The sequence below is a fragment of the Canis lupus genome, chromosome X, assembly GCF_011100685.1.
Source record: "Canis lupus familiaris isolate Mischka breed German Shepherd chromosome X, alternate assembly UU_Cfam_GSD_1.0, whole genome shotgun sequence".
Classification (NCBI taxonomy): domain Eukaryota; kingdom Metazoa; phylum Chordata; class Mammalia; order Carnivora; family Canidae; genus Canis; species Canis lupus.
The window spans coordinates 14,016,572-14,037,438 of NC_049260.1; the positions used below are offsets into that span (position 1 = coordinate 14,016,572).

Sequence of the window (20,867 nt, forward strand, 5' to 3'; positions counted from 1 at the left end):
CGTGCCTTCCAGCCCACCCCCGACTTCTGAAAGTGGCACAGCTGCCCGTGTTCCTCTTTGAGAAGAAAACGCAAATGATCAAACAGCGGGTGGGGGCATAATGCTGCCCTGGCGAGTGGCTCCCACACACTAGCCTCCCCACTAGCGTCCTCCCGCGCCACCACCCCTCTCCTGTAACAAAAGCACATCACGACACATTTTCAAAGTTACCATTAAGTAAGTCTCTTGATCAATCAACAAACGATTCTGAAGACTCCAAAGGGGGAAGAGAGCCACCTAGACAACACTGGGAAAGATTCCCTGGGAAAAGCACAAAAAAAAACCTTGCGAGATGCATGCAAGGCTAAGAATTGTTTTCTCCCTGCTGGCTGCTTTCCTCTCTGTTCTAAAGAGAAGCTTCCAAAAGCAGCTAAATAAAGGGATCACACCAGAGGATGAGAGATAATGCTAAACCAACAAAAACAAAGACCCAAATGAAACAGAGCGAGCCATGAGAATCCGCGGTTATCAAAACTTTGTTTGGCCGTATCTATTTATCATCGCTGCACACCCGGGCTCTGCGGAATATCATTCTGTTGATGTCACTTATGCTCAGCAAAATATTTACACATCCTTAAAAACGCCAGATGAGGGGGGCCGGCCGCAAGGCGCCCCTCGAGCCCCACCGCCAGGGGCTGGGCAGAGCGTGAGATGGGGGCACGATGGGGGGTTGGGGCGGCTGCAGCGGGCACAGGTGAGAGCTACCGACAGTTCCCCGAACTCGGCCACCCGGGAGCTGCGCTCGGCCCTGCCCACCTCTCCCCTACCTGAGTCTGCGAGAAGCAGCCACATCCCCGACATGGTGTCAGCTCCTCCTCCTCCTCCTCCTCCTCCTCCTCCTCCTCCTCCTCCTCCTCCCCCTGCCTTTCTCATTGATTAAGTTCTCAAACCATTGTTAAAGCCGGGTCGCTTCTCCCTGGAAAACTGGGCTGAATTCATTACGCTTTCCCCTGCCACAAAAGGAATATTCATAAAAGTTTGGCAGGCCGAAAGGGAGGCCGAGCGCTCGCCACCGGGTGGGTGACAATCCGCTCGTCCGGAGCCACCTTCCTCGTCCGTGCCCCGCCGCCCAGTGCATCCATCCGCCGTGCCCCAAACCTACTCCGGGGACTCCTGATAGGGAGACACAAAGCAGCAGCTGTTTGGCAACATCTCGACCCCTCGGCGGCAAGTGTGGGGGGTGCCATTTCCCCACCCAGGCGGGGCTTCCGAACAATAGTCGGGCTTTAAGGGCGACCAAGCAGGCGCGCGGAGCACAACCCCAAGCCCGAAACCGCCGGCGCGGAGCGAAGCGGCCAGTCCCCCCGCAGCGAAGGGCGCCGCCGAAACGCACGCAAGAAGCTGCGAGAACGGCGCCCGGTGCCTAACATGGCAGAAAGCCCGCGCCCGTGCGGCCGGCCCGGCTCCGGGCGCCGGGGGGTCGGAGGCTCCGGGACGCCGACGCACACTCACCCGGCTTCGGGGCGATGCGGGGCCGGCCGAGCGTCACAAAGACGAGCCCGGCGCGATCTGGCAAAACCCAACTTTCCACCCGGCTCGCCAGGGCCGCCGGATACGTCAACAGAATCCATCTTTCGAAGGGCCTGGAAGGCGCCGGCTTCTCCGGGCCGGGGCAGAGCGGCAGAGCCGCGGGCGGCCCGGTGCGGTGCCCGGGCGCGGAGTCCGCCGCGCGCCGCCCTCTGCGCCGGTGCCAGCGCCCGTGGCGGCCCGAAACCCACTTCGGGGCCCCCGCCCCGCCGGCCGGCGCCGCCTCTCCGGCCCCGCCAGCCAGTGCGCGGCGCCGGGAGCGGGAGCGGGGCCCGGGGACGCCGCACGGGTGGCGGCCGCGGCCCGCGTCCCCGCCCCCGCCCCCGCCCGGCCCTCCCAGCTGGCCCCGGCCTCCGGGCGCCGTCCTGCCCACGGGAGCAGGCCCCTCCCCGGGCGCCGGGCCCCGCCAGGCGCGCCCAGCCCGGCGCGCCCCCTGCGTCCCGGCGGCAGGTCCGCGCGGGGCGGGGGGACCCCGGCCCGCACTGGGGCGCCGCGGCGGCTACCTCGCAATCGCGGCCGCCGCCTCCAGGAAGCCACGGGGTGGTCGCGGGTGCGGGAACTCTCCGGCCTGGCCTCGCCGCCCGCCGCCTGAAGGGGGTGCGCAGCGGTGGGAGCCGCCGTCGCCGCTGTCACCGAGCCGCTGTCGCCGCTGCTGCCGGTTGTGCGTGAGTGTGTGCGCGCCTGTGTCCGGGCGAGTGTGTGTCTGCGTGCGGCGCCCGGCCTTTACTATATACACCAAGGGGTGGGAGGAGGCGGGGAAGGGGAGGGCTTGGGGGAGGTGGCGGAGGAGGGGGAGCAGGAGGGGGGCGAGAGGGTACCCGAGGAGGCGGCGGCGGAGGAGGGACAGGTGATCGCGCCCACGGGGAGGGCGTGGCTGGGGGCGGTGCACGGTGGCAGGAGGAAGGGGCGCCCGAGGCGCGGGCCGGGGGAGGCGGTGCTGGACACCGGGGGGCCGGGGATCCTGCTGCCCACCGGCAGGCCGGGGACCCTTCCACGCCCCAGGATGAAGAAGAGCGAGACCAGAGCCCAGGAGAGACGAAGCGGCTGGCTGATGGAGGCGGGAGGGCCGGGGAGGGCTCGCGATCACCCCCTAAAATGCCACTGTGATACAGGCACAAGGTCCTTCTCACGAGGTGTCACATTATTAAAGACAAAACGAGCCCACAGACGTAATCTAATTTCCACAAACTTGCCTGAGAGGTGTTTTTGTTTATTAGTCTAACATTTCTTAACCACCTGGTGTTTGCCAGACACGGAGGCTAAAACCTGGAGTTACAGAGATGACTGAATATACGGTTGCTCGCCAGTAAATAAGGAATAGGTATTAGCAGCACTAGTGACCGTTTGAAAATAAAATAAAAACCCTGAATCCTATAAATATTTTAAGAGAGCAAAAGAAGCAACTGCACTGGGTTAAGGAATCCCTACAGATGTAGATTTTTTTTTTCTGGAAATAAAAACAGGACGAAGATATTTGAGAGAACGGCAGAGCTGAAGTTATTTCAATCAGAGCAGAGAGCAGTCTAATTCTAGGTCTCCTTTGCGTGATCAATCCTCCATCCCAACACCACGACTAGTAACCATGACCTCCCTCTTGTAGAATTTGGGGTGGCCACACACAATGTGAAAGACATAGAGGGCAGCCTGGCAAGTTTATAATTGCTATGAGAACCTGACCTGGCGTCTGAGAGGTTCTATTCTAACTTTGTTGTGTTGCAAGCATGATGTGGTAGAGACCAGGGCCACATTATGACTTTTGTGGACGCTTTTGCCTTTGTGGGTTCCCTCCTCCATTAAAAAAAAACCTACAAGTTATATTTTACGATTGCATTGGTGTAAAGACAAATATATTAATATTACACGCTAATACATTTTCTTCGACCTAGAAGATCATCTTTTCTTTTGATTTTAAAAGAAATGAAAACATTTCTATGGGCTCCTAAAAGTATTGTGGGCTCCGAGCACTGTGCCTACTGTTCCTAAGAAAGACGCAATCTTGAAGGTACCATTCCTTGATACTGAATTTCCTCCTTCGGGGGGAAAAAAAAACCCAGTTAAATTAAGAAGTACCGAGTTGACATAGAGGCAGAAAGACACACAGTACAAGTTTAAGAATTGATAATAATGAATATCAGCAGAAAGTACCGGTTCCTACTTGTTTTGGTCAGGCTCTTGAGGTCTTAAATCAGCTTCGAGTCATTAATGATACCTGTGGAAATATGTCTGTGAATGTGTCTTCAGCCCTTCCAGTAGCCAAAGACTTCCTCTAGAGATCTCATGACGGTTCCGAATCCTTGGATCAGGTATGTGAGGTCTCTGTTGCCAGGACCTAGCCAGAATACAACTAAAGACACAGCTGGGCAATTATAATTGGGCAAGTTCATGGATGAGAGATCCATAAAGGTTTTGTGTGTGCTGAAGGGGTATGTGTGTATAAGGTAGGGATTGATATCCTGGAAGGCAATTACTAGCCTATTTCTTTTGTTGGCCTCATCACAACCCTGGGTTAATGTTTGATCCTCGCTGGCAGTTGTGATTCATATTTGCTGCCCTTTGAGGAGCTTATGTTTTCAGGAAAGACTATATTGATTCAGATTAATGCATAATAAACAGGCATTATGGTCCCACAGAAGTGTACAGTGGCACCCTTCTGTATTTTCATCGTGACTGCCCTTGCAGAGAGACGGAAAAAAGAGAAGTCCATAATTATAGAGCAGGTCTGGAGCGGGGAGATGTCTGGGACAGAACTAAGACATTAATATGGAAGAATTGTATTCATATGGTTAAAGGGATGCCCAAGAAAATGGAGAGAAGAAAGGATATGCCCAAATAGCAGGAAAGAAACAAAAAATCTTCCAGGGCTGCTCACGGTGATTTTTGAGACCTCTGATTTTAATGATTGGGGATTTTAAGTAAGGACTCGAGAAACTTCCCAGGTCAGATCTGATTCTTTTATCTTATCTATATCTTGCTTTTCTAATACAGCATCTCCTCATGATCTAGTTTTCACATACTTGCCAGATGGATGATTCCTTTATTTATCCAATCAACATCTATTAAGCACCTGTTGTATGCCAGTCACTGAGCTAAGGGCTGCAGTTAGAGAGATGGTTAACATAGGGTTGCTGACCCCAAGGAGCTCAGAGGCTAATAAATGAACTGTTAATGATGCACTGTGACACTATACGGTGCATGAGAAGTTGTCACATGGACTCAGTGAACCCCCAAAGGAGTGGGGCTAGCCTCATGATGGAGAGAGTCGAGAATGGCTTGGGGCAGAGCAGTCAGAAAGGACTGCACAGAGATGGTGACAAGAGCAGAGCATTGAGAAATAAATAGGAGTTTTTCAAAGTAAGGGAAAGACATTACAAATGAAAGGAACTGCAGGCACCAAAGCTCAGATGCACAGCACAATCTGGAGGCTGCAGATATTTTGTGGGACTGGAACAGAGGCTGTGAAGAATAGCAGGGGTGGAGGTGGAGGAGGCTGGGGGGCAGCCGAGGTCCCTGATCTGTCGTTTAAAGGAGCTTTTTTTTTTGTAGTCAACGGGGAGCCAATGAAGACTTTAAGCAAGGGGGTGAACCAAGAAAGAGTTGGGTTGAGGAATGCACACTCTGCTGGTGGGTGTGAAGGGCCAATTGGAGGGAGTGAGGTCGGTAGCAGGAAGACCAGGTGAGAGAGGCTGTGGCAATTATCAGAGTTTGACTCAAGGTAGTACCAGCAGAGATGAAAAGTAAGAACTTGAGTCAAGTTCTACTCAGGCTGCAGAACTGAAAGGATTCAATGATGGAGGAAACAGGAGGAGTTAGGGTCCCTGGCACCAGGCTTTCAGAATTGGTGACAGGGTGGGTTGGGGTGTGGTCAATGCAATAGAGGTCCTAGAGAGAGAAGCAGATTTGGGACTGGCGATGATGAATGCTATATGTTCCCCCAGAAGCAGATCCTGAGACAAGGATTCAAGTGCAGAAAGTTGATTTGGAAGGTGTAGGGAGACACTGGTAGGGGAGTGGGGGAGGCAGACAGAGGGATGGCAGCCAATGGGGATACGTTATCAAGGCCAGTTACCACTGTGAAGCTTAAGTCCATGGGCAAACTCTTGGATATGATACAAAACACCCACTTCAGAACAGTCCCACAAAGAGGAAGCTGGTTGAGGGCTGCCCAGGGAATGCTGGTTTTCTGGCAGTTCTGGCCTGCCACCTAGCATAGGCAGAGAGTCCTTCTCAGGTAGAGAGAGAAGATACCAGCAGCTGGATGTCTGTGGAACACACTAGGATGGTAGCATCCAGGGGATGTGGGTGGAGCACCATCTGTGTCTGCTCCAGGGAGTTCTGGTTAGGGCCTCCTGAGTGGGAAGTGCCCGCTGGGTAACCACATAGACAAGTCCAGTAGGCATGTGCAGGAGCAGAAGGTCAAGATCTAAGCTGAAGACCTAAATTTGGGAGTTGTTGGGTCCCGGATGCTGGCTGAACCAGTGAGTATTAAGCTCTGTGGAAGACATATGTGACTTGAGCTGGTGGCTGAGTCCATCACCCTGTAGTAATGCCGACATGATCTGCATAAACATCACGGTGGGTTTCTCTAAGGAGTGCCAGGAAGCCCTGGGGTTGTGACTCATGGGTGTGAATGTGTCTGGGGAAAAGGGCCCATTGCTTTCAAAAAATTTTTAGGGAATCTATATCTTACTAAATTTGAATCATGTATTTAAAATTGAGAGCCTTTAAAAAAAATTAGTGGTCAATAGTATTTACCACTATAAGTGATCGAGTGAGGCAGGCATCTGAAAACATGATCACAATGCAAAGGGGCAAAAGCTGAAGAAAAAAAATGTGCAAGGGGTAATTAAAGCAGAGGATTGAAATGAAACCCAGGCTTGGGGGAAGAAGATGGAAAGCATTCAGAGAAAGAGTCCAGTAAGAAAGACTTTTCTACCTGAGGAACATTCAAAAGCCACGGGGTAAGACAAAGGTTGCCACTATTTGATAGAACCGAGACCTTTAACGTGGTCTGCATGGAGGCTTCAAGTAGCCTTCACTTGAAGATTTTATATGAATTGTATTATGTCTTGATTTTATCCAAAGGGTACAGTACATTCATATGAAGTCTCTGCCAATTTTAGCGAAGACCGGATCAAAGGATATGCCAGCTGGTTCTTCAGATAGGTATCCCACAAGCACATCGCAAACAGTTGTGACTTCGCAGGAGGAAAGTACACGCTGAAACACACAGAGTAATAAAGTACTGTCCTTGCTCTGCACTGAAGTCTCTCATAATCTAGCCTCACAATCAGGAGAGCATTTGACCTCAGAGGATTTTGAGAAACTGTCAGGAATAAGAAGCAGGCCCATTTTAAAGGATTTTGCTTGTGGCCGCTCTAGTCTGCATTCCTCTTTCCGAAGAGAACCCTAAAGTTGTTCAGGTGTCCATCCCTCTCCATGGAACGATATGCCTTGGATCTGAGCCTAGCTTTAGGGTGGGGACCACTTGATCCGAGGCAAATGGCATCCCTCCTTCTATAATGTGGACCAAACAGACGAGAGGAGAGACCTGCTTGGGGCTCTATGGGTGAGTTCTGACTCTTCCAGGAAAGCCACTCTCCCTGACCCAATGGACTGTAGATAATGAACCACATTTGCAAGTGGCAGCAAATACATAATGCAGGTGACCATATATCTGATCACTGGGACACTGCCGAGAGTGAATGGGTTGCCATGACTCATGGTCAGGGCAAAAGGCATAAACTGGGTCTTCCCACTGGAGCAGGATGAATGGTCATAATGATGCTAGGAGCCAGGCCTAGGAGGCAGCTGGTGCTCAAGGTGGCACAACAAAGGAGAGAAAGAGCCTAAAACTCTGATGATGTTACTGAACAGCTGGAGCAACTAACCACTTCTGGAGCCACCTGAACTCGCAGTCCCGGTTGTATAGGTTACTACACCGTCTCATAGCTTCAGCTTCTTGGAGTCAGATCTCCATTGCTTGCGATTGAAAGCATCCTAAGACATACATGCAGTTACAGAATTGTTTTAATTTTGTTCTGTTTTGCTTCATCCCAGATGGGGTAGGGGCCATCCTGGAATCAAGAGATGTGACAAAAACAAGCGGAGAGAGGAAGTAGGTGAGCAATTGATATTGTAATCTGACTTTAAGGACAAGTATAAATAAGAAGACGGTTGAAGCCCACAGCTCTGCCCAAGTTGGAAGGCCAGCCCCGGGGATCCCTGGGTGGCGCAGCGGTTTGGCGCCTGCCTTTGGCCCAGGGCGCGATCCCGGAGACCCGGGATCGAATCCCACGTCGGGTTCCCGGTGCATGGAGCCTGCTTCTCCCTCTGCTCGTGTCTCTGCCTCTCTCTCTCTCTCTCTCTCTCTGTGACTATCATAAATAAATAAAAATTTTTAAAAAAAATAAAGAAGGCCAGCCCCGTACATGGTGGTTCTCATCCCAGCAGCGCCTCCCAGGCCCGCTTCTGCCTCAACAAAGGGCTCAGAGTCCTGTGCCCAGGGGCCAGGGGCAGGAGAGCTTAGTTCTATCTCTGGCTCTCTCAGTGCTCTGAGTGGTTTTGCTCTGCTCTCTCTAGCTGTCTTCCCCATGAAGTCCCATCTTTCTGACCTGACTGTCATCATGGGGAGGGGGCATGGCCTACACCTCCCACAGAACCCACCTTCCTTCTCTCTAGGTAAGACGCCTTCAGTAAGCCATGGCTAATCACGATTCTCTCCCCTCACATTTGTGCTTTGGTCTCTTATTCCCAAGGGGCTTCAATACCCCTTACCTAGTACGAGCCTTACAACCTTCCTTTTCCATGTGGAGGAAGCAGGTGGCCAGACTGGGTTTGGAGTCATGTGACTGTCACCTGAGGGTATCAGGGTTTGTCCACATTAGTGGGGAGCTCCGTACAAGCTAAGCGAGGAGCCAGGCTGCAGGAGACAAAGAAGAGTGCATGTTTATCAGCAAAAGGGGACCAGAAACAAAAATTAAAGCTGGGAAAGAGACCTGGAGTCATGGGGCATGAAATAATAGGTAGTGGATTTTGATTAAGAGGAAAATAGACTCAGATTTGGTTTTGGAGAGCTAAATTATTTTGCTGGATGGGAAAACAATGCCAACTATAACACGACGGTGTTTGAAATACCGGCACGTGAAGGACCAAAAACAGGCAGGCTCAGAGATGACCCCACACGACCCAGCCTTCCGACGGGGAAAATGATGTTCAGCACACACACACACACACACACACACACACACACACACAGCTTTACACAAGCCAAGTCCTCTTCTCTCTCCAGGTGTCAGACTTACCTTTCCTTTCTTAAAAATTTATTCAAATAATGAACCAGATTGATCTCTCAGTAAGAAGGGGAAACTCTTCAAGTTGCCCTGGGTGACGGACATCGACAATCAGACTATCATCCAAAGCAATCATAACAAATAACTGCGGAGACCCTCCACGGCGGCAGTGTTCATGTTAAAGGAGACAGCAAGCAGCCGCCCCTAAATATCCCCGCTGGCCTGAAACCACCGTCCCCTGTCCTGGCGCTGCGGTGACAGCAAGGGTCTATCTCTGCCATTGTCTCTTGGAAGAAGAGCAAGGAGGGCTTTCTCAGCCAGCAAACCCGTGGGTTGCTGGGAGTGATTACCTCCCTCCTAGATCCAACCTACCCGACCCAGCTAGCACTCTGTTTACAAACAAACCAGAAGGTGGCCGGCAATGTCACAAATGGTCCCTGCCCCCAGGTGATCGCCCGCTCCCCTAACCCTCCAGTGGGGGCGGCCTGTTGGGTGTGTCCAGTTCACATATGGCAAGTCTCTCCAACATCACTGACAAAGTTTCTGTTGCTGTAAGTTCAAGAGGTGAAACGGGTTGACGAGGTCTTTCATTTGGGAACAGGGCAGCGTGTATAATATAGAAGGGGCTTTAATCATGCCGTCTTCAGCTGCTAGAATTTCTCAAAATCTAGAATTTTATGAGCAGAACAATTTCAGAGAAAGAGGAAAAGAGAACAAGGTGAAATCTCTCTTGCCAGGACGGCCAGCAGCTTTCCTTGCTGTCCTTTGCATTTGTGGCCTCTCTGTGCCAGGTCCACATCCGGGCTCCTGGGAGATTGCTCGACGTCAGCCCCTGCCCACCTCGGCCCCTCGCAGGTGACTCCTCTCATGCTCTTCATCCCTACGATTATGCCTGCCCAATTTCTGAACCAGACCAGCAGTGTGTCGGGTGGGACATGACACAGGATCTCCCGTCCGAGCTCCTTGTGTTCCCAAGGCGTCGCTCAGCCACCAAGTTGAGTCACAGCACTCCCCAGTCATCCTCTCCGTGACCCCCTCCCACACTGGCCTCAGCCCTAGGATCAGACTTTGGGGTCTGCTTCTCTGCCTGGCTCTCGTGCCTTCTGCCGAACATACAGCTCCACCACCTGGTCCCACTCACTAAAGAATTTCCCACCAGTCTGTGATGGCCACGTTGCTGTCTGCATGGGACAGAGCTGGTTTCTCAGTCACGGACATTCCGCCTTACAGGGAATGCCCCCAAACTTGGCAAGAGCATTTGCATAAGTTGCAGACTACCACCATCCTCGACTACCTCCTTCACTCCTTCTTCTTAGATGTATCCTCATTAGAGATTTATAGTGATTGTTTTTGCTTTTTTGAAGAACAAACATTTTACAAACAAGGTGACCTTTTGAAAATGACAGTATTGCTTTAGAAAAAAATCATAATTAATATAGAAATACTTTAGATTACATATACTTTATTCTTTTAAAATGATTTTTCATTGTAACAGTCATTAAAAATTATATATAAGTGTAACAGGCTATTCTATCGTCAGTATAAACATTCACTCATAACCCCTCTCGATGATCTGTATATTCCCTTCAAGTTTTTCTCTTTATAGCACTTACCCATCAGAAATAATATTACATATGATTTTACTCCCGCTCTTGTCTCTTAATATCTTCAATCAATAAGCATTTCCCATAGCATTCTGATAATATTTCATAATCAAAGCAGACATTTTCGATGGTTCAGTGAACGGTTTTATCAAGTACATTCATCACCATATACTTAGCTTTTCCCCTACTATTGGAAGTGTGGGCTACTTCCAAATTCTGCTATTGTAACGAGCACTACAATTAGTTTCTTTGTGTATATCAATGTTCCCATTAATAATTATTTCTCAGAATAAATACACAGCTGTAATATTTCTGGGGCAGACACAGAAACATTTACATGCTGCCAAACTGATTTTAAAAACGATATTCCACTAAGTAAGTATGAGCTCTGAGAGTACTTGCTTTACGAGTAAATCATTTTGGCCCAGCATAGGCCAAAATATTTGTCTTATTTTGTTTTAAACTAGATTTTACTGATTACTAGAGAGGTAGTCCATTTTTGTCCTTTCTACTTGTATACCTAAGGTATACTTGTATACCTCATCCGTTTATTGCTTTCACACACTTATTAATTAAATAATAGTATTTGCATCTTATTTGTGTGTATGTGTCCTTTATTTAATACAATGTAAATGCAAGTCACAACAGCAACAAACAAATCCCAAAAGTAGGACTCCTGGATTATATGGGAGCTCTATTTTTAATTATTTTTTTTAAAGTAGGCTCCATGTCCAGCATGGAGCCCAATGAGGGGCCTGAACCTATGACCCTGAGATCAAGACCTGAGCTAAGATCGAGTCAGATGCTTAACTGACTGAGCCACCCAGTGCCCCTCTACTTTTAATTTTTTGGAGGAGCCTCCATACTGTTTTCCATGAGGGCTGTACCAATTTACATTCCCACCAGCAGTACACAAAGGGTCTCTCTTCACACTCTCAATATTTTTTATTCTTGTCTTTTTCATAATAGCTGTCTTAATAGGTGAAATGATATCTCATCCTGCTTTTGATTTGCATTTCCCTGATGATTAGTTCTGTTGACCACTTTTTCATGTACCTGTTGGCTACTTGTATGTCTTCTTTGGAAAAATATCTATTCAGGTCCTTTGCCCATTTTTAGTTGGATTATTTGTGGGGTTTTTTGCTATTGACTTATAATGAGTTCCTTATATATTTTGGATATTAGCCTCTTCTATACCTCAGATACATGGTTTGCAAATATTTTTTCTCATTCTCTATGTTGCCTTTTCATTTTGTTCATTGTTTCCTTTGCTGCCTAAAAACTTTTTAGTTAGATGCAGTCTCACTTGTTTATGTTTGCTTTTGTTGCTTGTGCTTTCAATGTCATATAAAAAAATCATGGCCAAGACCAATGTCAAGGAGCTTTTTCTCCATGTTTTCTTTTAGGAGTTTTAGCTTCAGATCTTGCATTTAAATTTTTAATCTGGGATCCCTGGGTGGCGCAGCGGTTTGGTGCCTGCCTTTGGTCCAGGGCGCGATCCTGGAGACCCTGGATCGAATCCCACATCACGCTCCCGGTGCATGGAGCCTGCTTCTCCCTCTGCCTGTGTCTCTGCCTCTCTCTCTCTCTCTGTGACTATCATAAATAAATTAAAAATTTTTAAAAAATAAATTTTTAATCCATTTTGAGTTACTTTTTGTGTATGGCATAAAATAAGGGTCCAATTTCATTCTTTTATGTGTGTATATCCAGTTTTCCCAACACCATTTATTGAAGAGACTATTCTTTCCCTATTGTGTATTCTAGGTGCTCTTGTCAAAAAGGTTAGTTGACCATATATGTGTGTGGGTTTATTTTGGAGCCATCTGTTATGTTCCACTGATCTATGTGTCTGTTTTTATGCCAGTATCATAGTGTTTTGATTACTATAGCTTTGAAATATAATTTGAAACCAGGAAGTATGATGCCTCCAGTTTTGTTCTTTTTGCTCAAGATTGTTTTGGCTATTTGGGGTCTTTTGTGGTTTCATTTATCTCTTGGATGCAAAGATGGTTCAACATACAGAAATCAATAAGCATGATGCACCACATTAACAGAATGAAGGCTAAAAACCATATGATCATCTCAGTAGATGTAGAAAAAAGCATTTGAAAAAATTCAACATCTTTCACGATAAAAATCTCTCAATAGATGAGATATAGAAAGAATACACCTTAACATAATAAAGGCCATAAATGACTAGTCCACAGCTAATATCATACACAACAGTAAAAAGCTAAGAGTTTTTCCTCTAAGACCAGAAATAACACAAGGGTGCCTACTCTCTTCACTTATATTCATCAGAGTACTGGAAGTCCTAACTAGAGCAATTAGGTAAGAAAAAGAAATAAAAGGCATCACAACTCAAAAAGAAGATATTAGATTGTCTCTTTGCAGATGACATTATGTTATATAGAAAAAACCCTAGGGGCTCCTGGGTGGCACAGTTGGTGAAGCATCCAACTCTCGATTTCAGCTCAGGTGATGATCTCATGGTCATGGGGTCAGGCCCCATGTCGGGCCTATGCTCAGCACAGAGTCTGCTTGAGATTCTCTCTCTTTCTCTGCCCTTCCCCCTGCTCATGTTCTCTCCCTCTTTCTAAAATAAATAAAATCGGTATGCCTGGGTGGCTCAGTGGTTGAGTGTCTGCCTTTGGCTCAGGACGTGATCCCAGGGTCCTAGGATTGAGTCCTATATCAGGCTCCCCACAAGGAGCCTGCTTCTCCCTCTGCCTATGTTTCTGCCCCCCCCCGTCTCTCTCTATCTCTCTCTGTCTCTCATTAATAAATAAATAGGATCTTTTAAAAAATAAAAATACAGTAAATAAAATCTATTTTTAATCTTGTTAAATATGTTTTCTGGGACGCCTGGGTGGCTCAGGGGTTGAGCGTCTGCCTTTGGCTCAGGGTCTGATCCCGGGATCCAGGTTCGAGTCCCATATCGGGCTCCTTGCGGGAGGCCAGCTCCCTCTGCCTGTGTCTCTGCCTCTGTGTGTGTCATGAATAAATAAATAAAAATCTTTTTAGAAATGTGTTTTCTGTATCAAGGGCTAGTGATTAACTGATTTTTTTCTTTAGTCTGTTGATATGATATATTACATTGATTTATTTTTTAAAAGACTATTTTTTTAGAGCAGTTTTAGGTTCACAGAAAAATTGAGAGGAAGGTATAGATTTCCCATATAGCTGCAACCCCTCCACAGGCATAGCCTCCTCCCCCATTATCAATATCATTCATAAGACTGGTACATTTGTTACAACTGAAGAACCTACACTGATACATCATAATCACCCAAAGTCTTTGATTTCATTCTTAGTGTTGCAACTTCTATAGATTTTGACAAATGTACAATGACACATCTCCATCATTATAACACCATACAGAGGACTCTAACTACCCTAAAAATCCTACGTGCTTCAGCTATTCATCCCTCCTCTCTCCCCTAACCCCTGCAACCACTAATCTCTTTACTGTCTCCATAGTTTTATCTTTTCCAGAATGTCATAAATTGGAATCATAAGTATGTAGACTTTGGGATTGGCTTCTTTCACTTAGTAATATGCATTTAAGGTTCTTCCATGTTTTTCCATGGCCTTATAGGTCACTTCTTTTAAGTGCTGAATAATATTCCATTGTCTGCACGTAGCATGGTTTATTTATCCATTCGCTTACTGATGGGCATCTCAGTTGCTTTGAGGTTTTGGCAATGATGAGTAAAGCTGCTATAACTATCCATCTGCGGGTTTTTGTGTGGACATGCTTTCAGCTCCTTTGGGTAAATACCAAGAAGTGCGATTGCTGAATCCTAAGGTAAGAGCATGTTCAGTTTTATAAGAAACTACCCAACTGTCTTCCAAAGTAGCTGGACCATTTTTAATTCCCACCAGCAATGTATGAGAGTTCCTGTTGCCCCACATCCTCACTAGCATTTGGTGTTGTCAGTGTTCCAGATTTTGACATCCTAATAGGTGTGTAGTGGGATCTCACTGCTGTTTTAACTTGCCTTTCCCTTATAACATATGATATGAAGCACCTTTTTATATGTTTATTTGCCATCTGTACATCTTCTTTGGTGAGGGGTTTGTTAAGGTCTTTGGCCATTTTTTAATTTGGTTGTTTCTTATGGTTGAATTTTAAGAGTTCTTTGTATTTTTGGATAACAGTCCTTCATCAGATGTGTCTTTTGAGAATCTTTTCTCCCAGCCTTGTCTTCCGATTCTCTTGGCACTGTCTTTTGCAGAGCAGAACTTTTAATTCTAAAAAAGTCCAGCTTACCAATTATTTCTCTCTTTGGTTTATCTAAAAGGTCACTGCCATTCCCAAGTTCATCTAGGTTTTCTCCTATGTTATCTTCTGGAAGTTTTATAGTTGCATTTTATGTTAAAGTCTATGATCTACTTTGAGCGAATTTTTGTGAAAGGTGTGAGGTCTGTGCCTAGGTTAATTTTTTTTGTTTGTGAATGTCCAGTTGTTCCAGCATCATATGCTGAAGAGACTATTTTTACTCCATTGTATTGTGTTTGCTCTTTTGTCAAACATCAGCATTAGTATGTTTTTGAATGTTGAACCAGACTTGGCATATCTGGAATAAATTCCACTTGGTCTTGGTGTATTCTTTTTATACATTGTTTAATTTGATCTGCTAATATTTTGTGGAGGACTTCCGTGTCTAAGTTCATAAGCAATATTGGTGAGTAGTTTTTTTGGTTTTGTTTTTGTTTTCGGGTTTTGGGGGGTACTGGCTGTTCTAGTTTTGGTGTCAGAGTAACATTTGCTTCATAAAATAAATTGGAAAATTTTCCTCCTCTTCTATTGTCTGGAAAAGTTTTGTATAATTGGTGTTAAGTCTTCTTTAAATGTGTGGTGAGATTCTCTTATGAAACTGGGCCTGAGGGGTGCCTGGGTGGCTCAGTCAGTTAAGCATCTGTCTTTAACTCAGGACATGATCCCACAGTCCCAGGATGAGCCCCACATTGGGCTCCCTGCTCCTTGGGGAGCCTGCTTCTCCCTCTTCCTCTCCCTCTGCCTGCTGCTCCCCCTGTTTGTACACACTCTCTCTCTCTCTGTGTCAAATGAATAAATAAAATATTTTTTAAAAAATTTTTTTAAATTATTTTTTTTAAAAAGAAACTGGGCCCAAAGAATTCTATTGGAGGGGGTTTTAAAATTACAAATTCAGTTTCTTTAGTCATCAGAGGACTATTCAGAATATCTATTTTGTTTTGGTAGCTTGTGGTTTTAGAAGGATCAGTCTATGTCTTCTAAGTTGTTAAATGTATTGGTATAAATTCCTTGTAGTATTCCTTCATTAATTTTTAAATGATTAATAAGATCTATAGTTATATAAATTTACTGATATTGGTGACTTATTTCTTTTCTATTTCCATTCGTATCAGCTGTATTAGAACTTTATCAACATTATTTTTTGAACCAAAATTTTAATTCACTAATTTTTACTGTTATTTTCCTCTTTTTAATTTCATTTCATCTTGCTATTGTTTATTTTATTCTTTTCCTAGTTTCTTGAGATAGAAACTTTGGTTATTGATTTTTGATCTTACCTTTTTTCTGCTATAAATTTCCCTCTCAGCACTGCTTTAGCTGCATCCCATACGTTTTCTTCTGTTGTGTTTTTATTTTCATTTTTTTTCTGTAGTTTTTTTATTTCATTGGAAATATCCTCTTTGACACTTGAATTATTTAGGAGTGCTTAATTTTCAGATGTTTAGACATTTTCTTGTTCTTTTTTTTCCTGTTATTGGTTACTAGTTTGATTCCATATGGTCAGAAAACATGCTAAGTATGATCACAATGCTTTCAAATTTGTTGAATTTTGTTTTACGGCTCTAGATATTGTCTATTTCGATGACTGTTACATGGATGCTATTGTTGAGTAGAGTGTTTTATATATGCCAATTAGATACTGTTGGTTGATTATGTTATTCAGATTTTCTATATCCTCTTTGATTTTCTGACTAATAATTAATTCTTCAATTGCTGAGAGGCAAATGTTGAAGCCCCTGACTCTAATTGTGAACTGGTCTATTTCAATTTTCAGGTCTATTAGTTTTGCTTCATTCATTCTAAGGCTCTGCTGTTTGATGCATACATAGCTAGAGTCATTATAGCTAATAAATGTTTTGACCCTTTCATTATTATATAATGCCCTTCTCTGTCTTTGCTAATTTGCTTTCATCTGATATTTTGCTTTCATCTGTCTACTTTATCTGATATTAATATAGCCTCTCCTAATTGTTTTAGTTAATGCTTATATAGATCTGTTTCCATCCTTTTACTTTCAACCTCCTATAACATAAAATTTGAAGTGATTTTTTGACAAACTGCATATATTTGGTCCTGTTTTTTAAATCATTCAAAGAGTCTGCATTTTTATTGGTGTATTGAGACAATTTACATTTAAGATAATTACTGATAGAGCTTAAGTCTGCCACTTTATTATTTTTTTATTGTTTCTTCTTTCTCTTTTTGTTATCCTGTGGATTACATGAACATTTTTAAAGAATCCATCTTGCATTCTTCATAGTGTTTTTAAATGTCTCTTTGTATAGCTTTCTTAGTGGTTGCTCTGGATAGTATATCATAAATATATGGTGTAGCACAGTCTAACACATCAACATTTTGCCACTTCAAGTTAGGTCCCTTTACTCTCATTACTTTCAGCCATTATTTTCTTGAGTATCAGATGGTATTATAACTTTTGTTTCAATCATAATATACAATTTGTAACATTTGGGAGTAGAAGGATAGTCTACTGTATTCACCCATATGGCTGCTCTTTCTATTGTTCAAGAAAGTAAATAATAAATTTAAGGGCAGAAATAAATGAGATAAAGACTAGAGAAAGGAGGGAGGGGCAAGATGGCGGAAGAGTAGGGTCTCCAAATCACCTGTCTCCACCAAATTACCTAGAAAACCTTCAAATTATCCTGAAAATCTATTAATTCGGCCTGAGAATTAAAGAGAGAACACCTGGAATGCTACAGTGAGAAGACTAGATAAACAATAAAAAAGATCAATGGAATTAAGGTTTTTTTTCTTGAAAAGATTAAATTGATGAAGCTTTAGACCAAGAAAAGATTCAAATAAATAAATTATAAATGAAAGAGGAGACATCACAATTGATACCACAAAAATAAAAAGGATCACAAGAGACTACTATGAAAAATTATGTGACAAAAATTGGATATCCTAGAAGAAATGGATAGATTGCTAGAAAGGTACAACCTACTAAGACTAAATCATGAAGAAACAGGAAATCTGAACAGACTAATAATGAGTAAGGAGATTGAATCAGTAATGAAAAAAACCTCCCAACAAAGAAAAGCCTAGGACCAGATGGCTTCACTGGTGAATTCTACCAAACATTTAAAGAAGAACTAGTGCCAATCCTTCTCAAACTCTTCCAAAAAATTGAAGAGGAGGGAACATTTCCAAACTCATTTTACTATGCCAGCATTACCCTAACTCATTTTACTATGCCAGCATTACCCTGATACCAAAGCCAGACAAGCACACTATAAGAAAGTCACAGGCCTATATCTTTGATGAACATAGATGCAAGAATCCTCAACAAAATACTAGCAACTGAACTCAACAGCACATTAAAAGGATTATACACCATGATCAAGTGGAATTTAACCCTGGGATGCAAGGTGGTTGAACATATACAAATCAATAAGCAGGATACATCACATTAACAGAACAAATTATAAAAGCCACTATCATCTCAATAAACATAGAACAATTCAACATCCTTTCATGATAGAAAAGACTCTTAGCAAATTAGGTATAGAAAGAATGTATCTCAATATGGCAAAGGCCATATATGACAAACCCATAGTTAACTCATACTCAAGGGTGAAAAGGTAAAAGTTTTTCCTGTAATATTGGGAACAAGACAAGGATGCTTACCTTTACTTCTAGTCAGCATAATACTGGAAGTTCTATTGAGAGCAATTGGACAAAAATAAACAAATAAATAAATAACCGCCTAAATTGGAAAGGAAGAAATATAATTGTCTCTGTAGATGACGTGATCTTATATAGAAAATCCTAAAGATTCCACCAAAAAACCCGCTAGAACTAATAAACAAATTCAGCTAAGTTGCAGGATACAAAATTAACTTTCTTCCTTCTTGATGCTTCAAGATTCCTTGTCTTATAACTTCCTTTCTGCTTGAAGAACTTCCTGTAGCCATTATTTAAGTGTAGGTCTGGTAGCAACAAATTCTTTTGATTTCTCTTTATCTGCAAATGTTTTGATTCCCCTTCACACCTAAAGGGTATTCTTTCCTTCCAGAACTTGAAAAGTACCATACCACTTCCTTCTGTCTTCCATGGTTTCAGATAAGAAATCCACTGTTCTTCAAATTGGTGTTCCCTTATAGGTAATGTGTCATTTCTGCTGCTTTCAAGATTTTATCTTTGTCTCTAGTTTTTAGAGGTTTACTTATGCTGTTTTTACATGATTAAAAAAAATTTAGCCTGTTGGGGCTTGCTCAGATTCTTGTATCTGTGTGTTTTCCTTTGCTAAACTGGCAGTGTTTTAAGTCATTATTTTTTCTAATATTCTTTCAGCCCATGCTCTTTCTCCTTTTCTTCTGGGACTCCAATGCTATGAATGCTCTCTTTGTCATTCCACAGGCTCATCCTGAGAGTCTATTTTTTTCCAATCTATTTTCCTTTTCAGATTGGGTAAATTTTATTAATTTGTCTTAAATTCAATGATTCTATCTGCTGACACATTTACTCTAGCATTGAGTTCATTTAGCAAGTTTTAAATTTTGGGGTACTGTAGTTTTCAGCTAGAAGATTTCCATTTTAATCTTTTTCATAACTTTATTTCTTTTCTGAGATTTTCTATTTTTTCATTTATTTCACAAGAATTTGTTATTGCTTGTTGATGCTTTTTGTGATGGCTACTTTAAACTTGTGAGATAATTCTAACATCTGAGTCATCTCTGTGTTGGCATCAGTTGATTGTATTTTTTTCATTCAAGTTGTGATTTTCTGGCTCTTAATAAAATGAGTGATTTTCTCTTCTTTCTTTCTTTCTTTCTTTCTTTCTTTCTTTCTTTCTTTCTTTCTTTCTTCTTTCTTCTTCCTTCCTTCCTTCCTTCCTTCCTTTCTTTCTTTCTTTCTTTCTTTCTTTCTTTCTTTCTTTCTTTCTTCCTTTCTTTCTTTCCAATGGCTGACTTTCAATTGTATCCTGGACATTTTTAATATTATATTGTGAGACTCGAGGTCCTATTTAAATCTTTTATTTCAGCAGGTAGTTATCTGTTTAGGTTTAGCATGCAGGTCTTGACCTATTTTTTTAGTGTGGCTTGATTGACAGCTTAATTTTCAGAGCCTTTGCAGTATTTTTTGGAGTGCTTTGTTTATCTGGTGCTGCAGGAACTCCCACTGGTCCCTTGTGGTGCTGCTTGAGGGGAACAGAGGGGTTGCCCCAGTCAGACATCCTGATGTCTCTAGGTTGAAGAAAGGAATCTCTGACCCATTGGGATGAAGAATGTTTCCTGAGCCAGGCAGCTTATTGTGCAAAGCAGAATCTCTCTTGCCAGTGTCAACCTAGTACTTGGTGTCTCTTGGCAAGGGAGGAGTCTCAGGTCTGGCAAGGAAGGAGAGCACTTCCTTTAGCTGCTTGCTTTTAGTGGGGCTCCTAATCAATCCCCCCTGCCAGCACTGTCAGGATCACCTGGTGTTGTCAGAAGGCCTACTCTTTGATCTAGTGAAGAAATGAGCCCACCTGGGCTGCCCTGTGTTGCTAGGTTGAGGGTCTGAAAGTTCTAGGCCTGGGCTGCCTTCTGTTGGGTGGGGAGGGGAGAGGGAGATGTCATTCCTGCTGCTGTATTGTTCCTACAGTCCTAGGATCCCCAAACAGCTTGCCTTTTTCTTTCCACCTTCTAGAGTGTTCCTTTGATTGCCTCTTGAGTTCTTTCTAGGGTTTATAGTTGTACTTAGCAGGGGGAAGTAGGAAGAAATGGGTCTAAGCCATCTTGTCCAGAACAAAATTTCTTTTTTTTTATTTCTTTTTAATTTTTAATCATTTATTTTAAAACTAAAGAACAACTGAAGAAAGTATAATTCTGATTATTATATGATTGCTACTAAAAATAATTTTGGATTGGAAATAAAGGACATTAAAAAAAATGATCTGCTCCAGGTATCTAATATACTAGCTATGCTACTGAGAGTGAGCAAAGTTAAAGAGAGATCAGAAAGATCGTGAAGAACAGCCTTGAAGTCAAGGGTGGAAAGAGTATTAAGAAGCTAAGAGAGGTTATTATTATATTTGCTTTATGATGGGATTAGAAACCAGAGGATCTGAAGCATTAGGTTGCTTGCCCAAAATTGCTTTGGCATTTGGCTGCAGGATGGTTGCAG

At 43.7% G+C, this 20,867-nt stretch overlaps 1 protein-coding gene across 14 annotated transcripts in view; it reads right to left on the reverse strand.

The window, feature by feature from the left end:
- RAI2 (retinoic acid induced 2) overlaps positions 1–20,867 on the reverse strand; it is a 388,924-nt gene that overhangs the window by 58,523 nt on the left and 309,534 nt on the right. For 10 of the 14 annotated variants that reach the window (XM_038586945.1, XM_038586944.1, XM_038586942.1 and 7 more), the window contains one exon: positions 8,341–8,485. The gene's annotated coding sequence lies outside the window, so the exon portion shown is untranslated. Of the gene's footprint in view, positions 1–1,491; positions 1,722–2,069; positions 2,267–8,340; positions 8,486–20,867 lie in introns of those variants that run through there. The other 4 variants (XM_038586950.1, XM_038586949.1, XM_038586937.1 and 1 more) reach the window with 2 other exon arrangements.